Source organism: Aegilops tauschii, chromosome 7 (assembly GCF_002575655.3).
Source record: "Aegilops tauschii subsp. strangulata cultivar AL8/78 chromosome 7, Aet v6.0, whole genome shotgun sequence".
NCBI classification, from domain to species: Eukaryota; Viridiplantae; Streptophyta; class Magnoliopsida; order Poales; family Poaceae; genus Aegilops; species Aegilops tauschii.
This window is the reverse complement of record NC_053041.3, coordinates 203668080-203680688: the sequence shown is the minus strand read 5'-3', so window position 1 is coordinate 203680688 and position 12609 is coordinate 203668080. Positions and strand designations below refer to the sequence as shown.

The window sequence follows — 12609 nt, the reverse complement described above, 5'->3', positions numbered from 1 at the left end:
CGCCCTCCCTCGTCCACCACCATCTCCACCCACCATTACTAATCTACTATATCTAAATAGGAGCCCCTCACTACTTGATTTCTCTGCATTCTCATGCATCCACGTCACCACAATTATTTTCGGCCATTCGATTCACCACAGATGGCTCGGATCTGTAGCTCGAATTGATCCCGGTGCTTCACGCGGTCACGCCCATCGGGTTGACTCCTCCCTCGACCCACGGAAGTGGAAGCGCACAGAAGCGAACCGTCCTCCAGTGGAAACGTCCTCCGTTCAGAATCCCTGGCCGTCTCCCATTCCCCATCCGTCTCTCTCCCCAACGACAAATAACCCCATGAGGCGATGGATGCAACAGAACGCAGCTTCATCTAGGGTTTGCGAGCACCATCGGAGGTAGCACCGGCGGCTACGGCGGGCGATGGCGCGGCAAGATTGCAAGGCAATCGATCTAGAGGATGGGTGGAGCCATACTTCAGCCACATCAACATCCTTGAGGGCAAGCTGGAGCCACAGTTCAGCTCCGAGGATTCATGATTCTCTACAGGTATCTGTCCCCCCGTGTCCCTCCAGTCATGCCTAGGTTGGCCCCGATTGGATCTGATCTAAGGTTTACAGACCCCCTCCCTATTTGTCTCTTTTTGCGGCGCAACATGATATACAAACGGCACCACAACCCCTTCATTTTCTGCCTAAACTTGCCAAGAAGCCAAAGGAGAGGCCACCGTTCGATTCTATCTTTTGGGTAACCCACTTCTGTTTACATTTTCCCTATTTGATTACCAATCAGGAAAGCCTCCGCTGCTGCTATGCTCTATGTACGAGGATGATCTATGTTTCAATTAGTTTTTTCGCAAGGCCTTAAAACATCGAAGTTTCCCATCTGGAGGGTGCATTGAATGGCAACAATCTGAATGACTCCCTGCCCACGAAACAGCGTGGTTGCCAAGCATGACATGACTGAATGCCAGATGGTCATTGTGTACAATCAGGTAGGTCTGTGCCCGATCTTGACTCTACTATTATAATTTTTAGGTTGCTTTTTTGCATATATTGTTCTTGATATATTATTGTTGGTGCATAATAGAAATAAATTTGATCTTGCAGCAAATACTCTATGTTCGATACGTTGATTATTGGAACGTCTAGGAACTGCTCAATACGACAGTATGTACTGATCTTTTGTAGGATAAACATCGTCAATGTTTTAAGCCGTGACAATGTCCAATAACATGTTGGACCAACTACAGTCTTAAGGTTTGTGCCAACATAATATGATTTTCATTCTCTGTTAATTTGTTACTGATATTATCTCATGGTAATTCTTGCCTATTAGGCCTAACACATAATTCTGCTTTAGTACTAACTAGCGGGGTCGCCCGCGCATTTGCGCGGCTAGGTCATTGTTTTTGTTGTGAAAATAGTTGATGTCCACTTATTTTAATGCTAATAATATATATTACAATTCTAATGGCCTTATAAGTGAAACTTTGTATCATGCTTTTGCAATATTGGTGATTTATTGCTTCAAATAAATTCAAATTTTAACAAAAGAATTCGAGTATCACCTAAAATAATGTACCCAATTTGGTATCGAAATGCAAAAATATTTACAACTTAAAGCGTTTTTGTAGCCATGTAATAGTTGCGGGACATTTGTGCCACGGGGGTTGACGTGAAGCTCAGGCACTTGGACTCTAGGCTGCTTGCAGCCGCTAGGCAACCTAATCTCCTATGGGTAGGTCAATTATCTCTTCCCTGCCACCTTAACTTCTCTTTCCATTCTTTCTTTCCATTCTTCCATATGCTCGCCTCTCTTGCAACTGTCACTCATTGTACAACTATTGGCTCTATTTCTCTTTAGCTTCTCAAGCTTTTATCCACAATTTTAAGAAACATCCCAACAAAACATAATTTATTAACTCTGATGTCTAGAATATCTTCCAACTAATGTATGTTGCTTAGTCATCTAGCACAATATAAACTTATTTGCATGTATTTGAAAAAAACCAGAACTAACCTCACCTGCTAAATATTGCCTAATCTATGTAGCTGGCCATTTTTCTCTATTTTTATCGTGGCGTGTATATAGTCCTCTTGCACGGTTATTTATTTTCTTCAAAAAAATTATTAGCTTCTTTTATCGTGGCATTGCACACACTACACTTGGTGGTAGCGAGTCGGGTAGCCCTTGCAATGACGCGGCTAGATTGTCTAATATAGATACTAAAACAAAATCATCAAATATATAGTATGAACAATTTAGAGAAATATGATTGTGTACTTTCGGACAAAGGCATTTCCATTTTAGTGCATGGATTGTAGCCAAGGACATTTCTAAGTTAAAACAAAGGATAAATGCTACACATATGTGTGTCTCCCTTGAAACCATATACTGGATTATGCCTTTGTCTCATCCAGTCCGCATCCGTGGGCTATGGATTTCACATTCAGTTTCTTAAAGAGATGCACTATTTATCCAACAAATAAGTCACATCCAGAACAAACAAACAAATATTTTTTTAGGAAAGTTATAAGGAAACTCTCCATTGTATATATTTGAACTAAATCTAGTTCATAAAGATTTTTAGTGCATGTGGCCAGTTTTTGCAGCACGAACATGGGTTACCCTCCCGTAATTAGAGATATCTTCTTTTTATCCATATAAACACCTTATACATCTTTTCCTTCTCATCAGAAGGATCATATTTTTTGGAAGTGCGCGTACAATGCGTGAGATCTTGTACTAACAATACACCACGCAGGAAATCTTTTTGTTACTGTTTTATTTACCAATTGTTTGCCCTCATGTCAACGATGGAAATATTTACCTTTCGACGACATTAGCATTGGTACGTTGACCTATTATATATTAAAATTCATTGTTTGTTAGAGAAAAATACGCTAGAACATCTTGCAGAAAGTAGGCCAATTATTTGGTGGACCATATAAAAATTTACAATTTTGACTGACCAGAGAAAAGAAAAAATGCTAGAAAATATCATAAAAGCCAAATATGAGGAAATTAGTTTGCTAACATAAATGCATATATCCCCGCAAAAAACCATGTCTCATAAACACATGCATAAATGATATGTATGTTGCCAAGATGGTATTTCCCCATGTTGTAGATGCTACACCTGAAGGATCAATTAGCTTACGTGCGTATCAAAAAGATAGATCAATGAGCGCACCTGTTCACATGTAAATGCATGCGTACGTGTGTATTTTTGCTGTGAACTCCCGAAGCTCCTTGAGTCAACGTGAATGCGCTGCCACAACCGCGAGTCAGCGACAACTCCGCCACATCATTGCGTTTCTGCCGCTGCCATCGGCCGTCGCCTCCGCTGCGGCCGTTGCCGCCGCGGTCGCTGCTACTGTGTGGGCTAGCTTCTACGATCATACATCGATCCAGCCAGTAGCTATTCATATTCCACCTCGTACCGGCTAATTACACAATCACATACGTCTTCGATTGTTGTTATAAATCGTACACTACCGCTTGCATGGCAGCAGCCTCCACGGCGGTGCACCGGCGAGATCGTGCGAGCCATGAGGAGGTCATGGGCCTTCTGGCCTTGGCGGAACCCTTGTACGCAGTCAATCAGAGAATATCAAATTAGTTTTTCCTTCTCCAACTCATAATAGGTTGCATGTGCCTGTACGCTAGAGCATGTTTGAGTTGTTTTGCCTACTCCTTCCAAATTACGTTTCGTCTCCACGTAATCTTTTTTGCACCCTGTCCTATCCATCACGTTTGGCTTCAGTTGGACATACTTTTTGTACGTGACGTTATTACTTGCCTATTGCTAGTTTTTTTACGTGTATTACATGAGGAAATCTTGATCGTTGATACATCTTAATATTTAAGTGTCAAATCAGCACCGTTCGTTTTCTATCGTTTTAAGTATATAATAGATAGATAGATTTTATTACATGTCATTTATTACCCTGCCAAAGGAGACCGTAAACATCTTGCAAAAGAAACATTTTTCTGTGTGCTATCTTCTAAATACACTACAAAGCGAGTTGAGCCTAAGTTTTCCCCTCCTAAATCTGTGGTTGTATCTCTTTTCTTTCCTATACCCATCTCTCAATTTTTATCCATTCCCTTATTTGTTCTGTCTTTATCTGACTTTTTAGCTGATAATTTTCACTGTTAGAGACAAAGTTTGAAGCAAGGGCGCATGTATACATGAGTGTGTACGTTAACTAAGATGTACATACAATCTTTCAACCTAGCATAAACTTCATATGTCTATTTGTTTTATATAGTTATATCTGATGACATATTGATACAAAGATAGTTCCCCATGTTTGTCAGACATGAAAAAACTAAGGGTTTGTTGTTATATTTCAATTACTAGCAACTACCAGTTGTTAATTCGCCTTTCACCAGACATGTTTCATGCTAATATGCTTAGGAAAAAATAATGGTATCCCGCATCAATGTCCCGCAGCAACGCGCGGGGCATCATCTAGTATTTTCAGTAGCCGTGGCGTATCCTCAAACACCACCGCCCCTCCACAGTCCCCCTACCCAGCCCCCTCCCCCCCCCCCCCCCCACCTCGAATCCTAGCTCACCGCCGCCGCCATCGCCACCAACCCCTGCTGGTCTGCCCGTTCCTCCTAGCTTAGATAATAAAGTTCAGGTTACCCAGCGATTTCCATACAGTTGCCCCACTCCCCTGACTTTTAGATGAGGCATGCGGTGTCCATCCTCACCAGATCCACATCCCCTGCTCTAGAATGTCGCAGCCTAAGCTCGACCACGTATCCCGGGGAGCCCGACGAGCGTTCGGCCAAGAAGAGGTTTATCATGGCCTCTCCGGCGGACGTTGGCGAGGTGGCCGCCGTTCTCCCCGACCTGTCGATCCTGGAGCAACACGTCGCCGCGGAAGTCGGCGAAGATGTTGACTACATTGCCATGCCGAAGGCTTCATGTCAGCGGGCTAGCGTATTATTGTATCTCGGGAAAGCTGGCTACGACATCAAGCTCGTCGACAACGATGGCTTCACGCGGGCCATGTCACATGTTAAGTGGTCCATCCCCAACCCCTCTGGTTCAACCACCGTCGATCTCTTCGACGGCCCTGCCGCTGATCTCCTCCACCAAGCGGTCAAGAATTTGAGATCCTTGTATGCCATCGAGCCCATTTTGTCATTTCTGAAGGACACGTTCTACGACGACGGCTTGGGATCCTCAATTGCCAAGTCAGTTCTCATCGACCACGACCACGACCATGAGGAGGGCACCCACAAAGGTTCTTCCTAGGTGAAACAACCCATCTGTGACATCAGAGAGCGCACCATGGGTATGTGCTCTTCCAACTGGAAGGATCCCGTCCATGACATGTGAGGCAATATTCTATCAGTAAATCTTACCTTTTCTAGCTTGCCAACCCGTACCCTTTGTGGTAGTAGCATTTGTCGTGCGGTGCTTTAACTGTGTCGTGTTTAATTATTATAGTTATGCAAAAATGTATTGTTCAATAGGGCTATGTGATGTTTAAGTATGAATGTCCACTTCATTTTCACGAATGGCTATATTTGGTTGTTTATAGTGAGTAGATGCCTTGTTTATCTATATTTGGTTGTTAGGTTGGTTGCAGTGAGCATTTTTCCAGTTATCAAGCAGATGCCTTGTTTATATGTATTTGGTTCTTAGGTTGGTTGTAGTGAGTATTTGTCTAGTTATCAAGCATATACCTTGTTTATTTGTATTTGGTTGTTAGGTTGGTTGCAGTGAGCATTTGTCCAGTTTTCAAGCAGATGCCTTGTTTATCTGTATTTTCTTGTTAGGTTGGTTGCAGTGAGCATTTGTCCAGTTTTCAAGCATATGCCATGTTTATCGTTATTTGCTTGTTAGGTGGTTGCAGTGAGACTCTGTCCAGTTTTCAACGGCTATATTTGGTTGTTATACTGATCATTTATGCCTTGATTATTTCAGTCACTCACAATGTGATGTTCATTATGTGCAAGTCGGAATTGTGCCGCTCGACTGCATCAATACCAGTTCGAACGGCTATATTTGGTTCTAGTTATGCCTCGTGTAGTTAACACATGCCCTTTATTTTAGTTTTACACATTTATCCAGTGTAATGTTTAAGCATTACCTACATTCTATTCATTTTCAACAATACCAGTTTGAATTGCAATATTTGATGATGTTAAGCCTGTTGTCGGTAACATTACCTTCCATTTTATATCTGCATTAACAGCATGCTAATACCAACACATTCAAGTTATCATTTGAAGATGATGTTATTTACCTTTGCTATACGTGTTCGATGTTAAGGTTGCTGTACTTATCATGTCTTTCCACTACTTATGCAGGACAAAAACGGGAGTGGCCACCATTTTCCGCCGAGGTTAGTTTCATCCCTTAGCTTGTACTCCCCCCGTCGTTCCATAATGTAGTGCATATAGATCCAGGCCTGGACACTTGTTAGCTTCTAATATTGACTTGTTGCTTGTAGGTACATATGCCCCTGGCAAGGATCCATGCATCAACCCTTTTTGCGTATGGGGAATGAGATATTCATGAACAAGCATCAAGTGAGAAAACTAATAAGGATTATTAGCAAAAAGATATGAATGGTGGCTAGCAAATTATTTTTTTATGCTCTATCCAACACAATAGTGAGCTGTCGGATGGTAACTACAAACTCTGCAGCCTTCTCTTTTTACTGCCCATAATGAGTTGTTAGACAACAATGTCTGAATCTTTTTCGTTCGCAGTGGTTCCCAAAGCAGTTCACTCAAGATTACCTCGCAAAGTACATGATTAGTGGACACACAATGAAGGTTAAAGTATTTCATCCAGACTACAATGAGCATCCAGAAGTCCTAATGAAGACAGTGAAGGATGGACGGACAGCCATCAAGGGGTTGGCCTAGAGTCGTGCGCGCATTACGCATGGAGGAGGGCACAATATGGCATTCCGCTTCACCTTCTCCAACAACCAGAATGTCTTTCACCTCTCTCTTTACAGTCTTTAGTACAACTGTGGTTCATCATTGTTTACTTGGTGCTTCTGTAGTTCTTCAGTATATGTATCTATGCATCGAATTATGCATTCGTGGTTGAACTAATATTTGTAATAAACATGGTTGGATATGAAATAAGTGATTGCCTACTTTCAAATTCAAAACATATGATTTTTAAATTAGGGATTACACTGCACACGGTTTGCGAAAGCGAAACATCTGCGATAGACGTGGAGATCACACACGTTTCTAGGATCCACTACGTGTGCGATCAATCTCTACTGCACACACGATCAGCCAAGAAAAAATGTGTGCGATTAACAACAGCATCGCACACAGTTCATTCTTATTAAATGTTTGCGATAGTCACCTTATCACACACGCTTCGCAATTATGGACTATTTGCGATGTTGTGCGCATCACAAACGTTTGGTCATAGAAGAACGCGTGTGATAGGTCGATCATCCGACGCGGGTACGACGGATGAATCGTGTGGGATGTATTCAAACTTCGCATACAGTTTTATAGCGACAAATGTGTGCGCTCTTACATCGAATCACACACAGTTGAGGAAAAGTAAATGTGTGTGATTGTCTACTTCTATAATCGTGAACTATTTGTGATGGGTCGTGCGTCGTAAATGTAGCAACACAGAATACCGACTGCGATGGCAATGCGAGCACAAACGAGTAGGGAGTACTGTATATGCATCGATGCTTCCTATCGCCGACGGTTTTTGGGTCGTGTGGGAAGGACCCTCCTATCGCAGTCACTCACTTGGCGACGGCTCTGAACGCCGTCGCGGAAAGGGGTTAAAAACTGTTTGTATAGCACCTCATTGTACCAGTGCGTGCATATGAGTTTCCACTGAATCGCATATTCCAGGATCATAGCAGCTACAACATGGAATATAAACTCTTAACTATGAATAATGAAAATATAATAATACAATATTATTGCCTCTAGGACATATTTCCAACAGTATCCATTTTCTAATTTGTCCCTTTGCTACCGTGCTACTCTTCGCAATGAAGATATCACTAGAGATGTTGTCGTTTTATTTCCATTTGCTATTTTTGGTCGATGCTAACCCTGTTGTAGTTAACATGCCTTTCCATGTACTTAAGCAGGGCCATAATGGACGATGCTGTTGTTTGCCTTCGAGGTTAGCTGCACCCCATGTCTTACAGTATTTTACATCATTTGTGCAATTGCATTTTAGCTTCTAACATTTACTTGCTTCTTGTAGGTACACATGTCAGCGGCACTGATCCATGCTTCGACCCAGAGGAACACCTCGCCTCCGCTGCCGCCGACTTGGGGCAGGCTCTAGCCCATATGAAGTGCCCCAACAACTACCCCTTGGGACTTACCAAGTATGAACTGACCATTTCAATCTTACCAATACCAGTTGCAATGGCTATGTTTTGTACGGCTGATGTATTAAGCATGTTGTAGTAAACACGCCTAACCTATCTTAGCTATTTCCCTACCTTTTTATAGACAACTTGGCCATTCTCTACTCTAGCAGCACCTGCCTTGCAATGTTTAACTCTGTCAATTTCATTACTATCAATACTAGTTTTAGTGGTTGTACTAGGTTGTCTGTAGTTAAACGTGCCTGCTGTAGTAAACAATTCTATCCATTTTTTAACCCATCCATTTGCTACTGTGCTACTCTTTCACAATGAAGATATCACTATAGATGTTGCCATTTTATTACCATTTGCTATTTTTTATGGATGTTAACCTTGTTGTAGTTAACATTACGTTTCTATGTACTTACGCAGGGCTACAATGGGCGATGTTGTTGTTTGCTGTTGAGGTTAGCTGCATCCTGTTGGGGAACGTAGTAATTCAAAAAAATTCCTACGATCACGCAAGATCTATCTAGGAGATGCATAGCAACAAGACGAGAGTGTGTGTCCACGTACCCTCGTAGACCGAAAGCGGAGTGTTTAGTAACGCAGTTGATGTAGTTGAACGTCTTCACGATCCAACTGATCCAAGTACCGAACGTACGGCACCTCCGTGTTCAGCACACGTTCAGCACGATGACGTCCCTGAAGCTCTTGATCCAGTAGAGGGTCGAGGGAGAGTTTCGTCAGCATGACAGCGTGGCGACGGTGATGATGAAGTTACCGGCGCAGGGCTTGGCCTAAGCACTACGACGATATGACCGAGGTGTTAAGCTGTGGAGGGGAGCACCGCACATGGCTAAGACATTGTCTGTTGTGCTTTGGGGTGCCCCCTGCCCCCGTATATAAAGGAGGGGAGGAGGAGGCCGCCGTCCTAGGGGGCGCGCCATGGTGGGGAGTCCTACTAGGACTCCCAAGTCCTAGTAGGATTCCCCTTTCCTTTTCGGAGTAGGAAAGAGGGAAAGGGAGAGGGAGTAGGAAAGGGCAAGGGGGGCGTCGCCCCCTCCCCTAGTCCAATTCAGACTCCATGGTGGGTGCCACCTCCCCTTGGCCTTCCTCCTCTTCTCCCCTATGGCCCAATAAGGCCCATTACTTCCCCGGGGGGTTTCGGTAACCCCTCGATACTCTTGTAAAATACCCGAATCACTCGGAACCATTCCGATGTCCGAATACAACCTTCGAATATATGAATCTTTACCTCTCGACCATTTAGAGACTCCTCGTCATGTCCGTGATCTCATCTGGGACTCCGAACAAACTTCGGTCATCAAAACACATAACTCATCATATAAATCATCATCGAACGTTAAGCGTGCGGACCCTACGGGTTCTAGAACTATGTTGACATGACCGAGACACATCTCCGGTCAATAACCAATAGCGGAACATGGATGCTCATATTGGCTCCTACATATTCTACGAAGATCTTTATCGGTCAAACCGCTTAACAACATACGTTATTCCCTTTGTCATTGGTATGTTACTTGCCCGAGATTTGATCATCGGTATCATCATACCTAGTTCAATCTCGTTACCGGCAAGTCTCTTTACTCATTCCGTAATGCATCATCCCGTAACTAACTCATTAGTCACATTGCTTACAAGGCTTATAGTGATGTGCATTACCGTGAGGGCCCAGAGATACCTCTCCGATACACGGAGTGACAAATCCTAATCTTGATCTATGCCAACTCAACAAAGACCTTCGGAGACACCTGTAGAGCATCTTTATAATCACCCAGTTACGTTGTGACGTTTGATAGCACACAAAGTGTTCCTCCGGTATTCGGTAATTGCATAATCTCATAGTCAGAGGAATATGTATAAGTCGTGAAGAAAGCAATAGCAATAAAACTAAACGATCATTATGCTAAGCTAACGGATGGGTCTTTTCCATCACATCATTCTCTAATGATGTGATCTCGTTCATCAAATGACAACACATGTCTATGGTTAGGAAACTTAACCATCTTTGATTAACGAGCTAGTCAAGTAGAGGCATACTAGGGACACTATGTTTGTCTATGTATTCACACATGTACTAAGTTTCCGGTTAATACAATTCCAGCATGAATAATAAACATTTATCATGATATAAGGAAATATAAATAACAACATTATTATTGCCTCTAGGGCATATTTTCTTCACACCCCATGTCTTATACACCCTCTGTTCCTAAATATAAGTCTTTCTAGAGATTCCAATATAGACTACATACGGAGAAAAATGAGTTAATCTACATTATAATCTAAATTTTGTCTATATACATCCATATGTAGTTCATATTGCAATCTCTAAAAAATACTTGTACTTAGGAACGGAGGTAGTTGTATTTTACTGGTTGCCTGTAGGTACATATATCAGCGGTACTGATCCACGCTTCGATCCCTATTGTGTATGGGGCAATGAGATATTCATGAACAAGTGTCAAGTGAGGAAAATGAGAAAGATATTAGGCAAAAGAGACAGGTGATGTGAATTAAACTCTTTATTTACACTTTGTCCAAGACGATTGTGAACTTTAGGATGGTAAGTAATGTGTTGCCTTTTCTCCCTGCCCATAACGAGTTACTCTATTAGACATGAATATCTGAAAGTTTTCTCTTTTCTGTGGTTTCCGAAACAATTTACTGATAATTACCTTGCAAACAACATGACCGGAGTAGAGGCAACTAAGATTAAAGTATATAATTCATACTACCATCATAATGGTCTAAAAGTATTCCTAAAGGCGGTGAAGGATGAGTGGACGATCGTCATAAGGGGTTGGACAAAAGTTGTTCGCGCCTATGGCATGCAGGAGGGCACATTATGGGTATTCCGCTTCTTCAACACCATCGGCAGCCAAAATGATTTACACTTCTCTCTTCACCTTTACCGCCTCTAAATATTGTGGTTCATCATAGTTAATTGTTACCTAATCCTGTAATTACTGAACATATTGTACTGGGAATTTTATTTATGGATTGGTTGTTGAACCATTGTGCTGAGAATTTGAATTCCACGTTTCATATTTCAAAATTTCCAATTTGAATAATAAACTACAGGGAAAAATAAAATTTAATAGGAGGGAATAAAATAATGTACACACGGTTAGAAAGAAAAAAGTGTGTGTGATGGAAAATATAGAACAAATGGTTCTTTGACGTGAAACATTTGCGATGCTCGACGGGTGCACACACAGTTCCGTCTCATATGCGTGTGCGATTCATGGTAATACGGCAAACGTTTCAAGCCTGTAGGCATGTGTAATATTGGAAAAAAAGATGGTGCATATATGGAGCCCGTGTGTGATAGGAATACCTATCGCACACAGTTATGAAAATTGACATGTTGGCGATAGTAGAGGCACCGCACACATTTTACATTTTTGAACTGTGTGCAATAACATATATATCGCAAACACGTCGGTAGATTAAATGTTTGTGGTACACCTTTTCCACATGACTATAGCAGCACAATCATTTGGGATGTCTCTTGGATAAGAAACGTAACGTCGAGACGTAACGTGTGGGACAGACGCGACTTCTCATACATTTATTCTATGGAAATTGTCAGGAGCCGCTCGCCTACCCCCGACGGTTTCTGGATCGTGTGGGAAGGACCCCCCTATCACACACACTGGCAAGGCGACGGTTTAAAACTCCGTCATGGAAAGGGGGTAAAAATCGTTTGTATAGCACACAACGATACCAATGCTAGCTTCTCTTATGAGAAGGCACATATAAAAAAACTCAGCCTTTTTACTCCCCTTTTCTATAACCATCACTAGTAGAAAACATGGCTTTGGTCCAGGCCGGGCCAGCCCATTAGTCCCAGTTCAGTCATGAACTAGGACCCATGGGGGCATAGGTCCCGGTTCGTGAGGCCAGGGGGCCGGCCGGGCCTCGTGGCGCATTGGTCCCGATTCGTCTGGCCCTTTTGGTCCCGATTCTAGACACGAAACGGGACCAGTGGTCCTCGCTCCTGGCCCACAACCATTGGTCCCGGTTCGTGGCTGGAACCGGGACCAAATGGGGTCCTTTAGTCCCGGTTCCATCCACGAACCGGGACCAATGAGATGCCTATATACACCCCCTCGCCCGCGAGCAGAGCAGTGGAGTGCTCTATTTTTCTGGCCGGACGTGGGAGAGCTTTGTCCAAGCCTCTAGATCACCTCCTATGCACATGAGGTGTTTGATTAAATGCCCAAGCCACACTTA

General features: G+C 42.8%; 1 long non-coding RNA gene across 2 annotated transcripts; it reads left to right on the top strand.

The window, feature by feature from the left end:
• The first annotated feature begins 296 nt into the window (after positions 1-296).
• On the top strand, positions 297-7125 carry LOC120969653 (uncharacterized). Of its 2 annotated transcripts, none has more exons than XR_006667301.2 (5): positions 297-989; positions 1105-1254; positions 1632-1735; positions 6335-6369; positions 6478-7125. It is a non-coding gene; the product is annotated as an uncharacterized lncRNA (long non-coding RNA). The 2 variants fall into 2 exon arrangements; XR_006667302.2 differs by having other exon boundaries at positions 297-993; positions 1186-1254.
• Positions 7126-12609: the final 5484 nt, after the last annotated feature.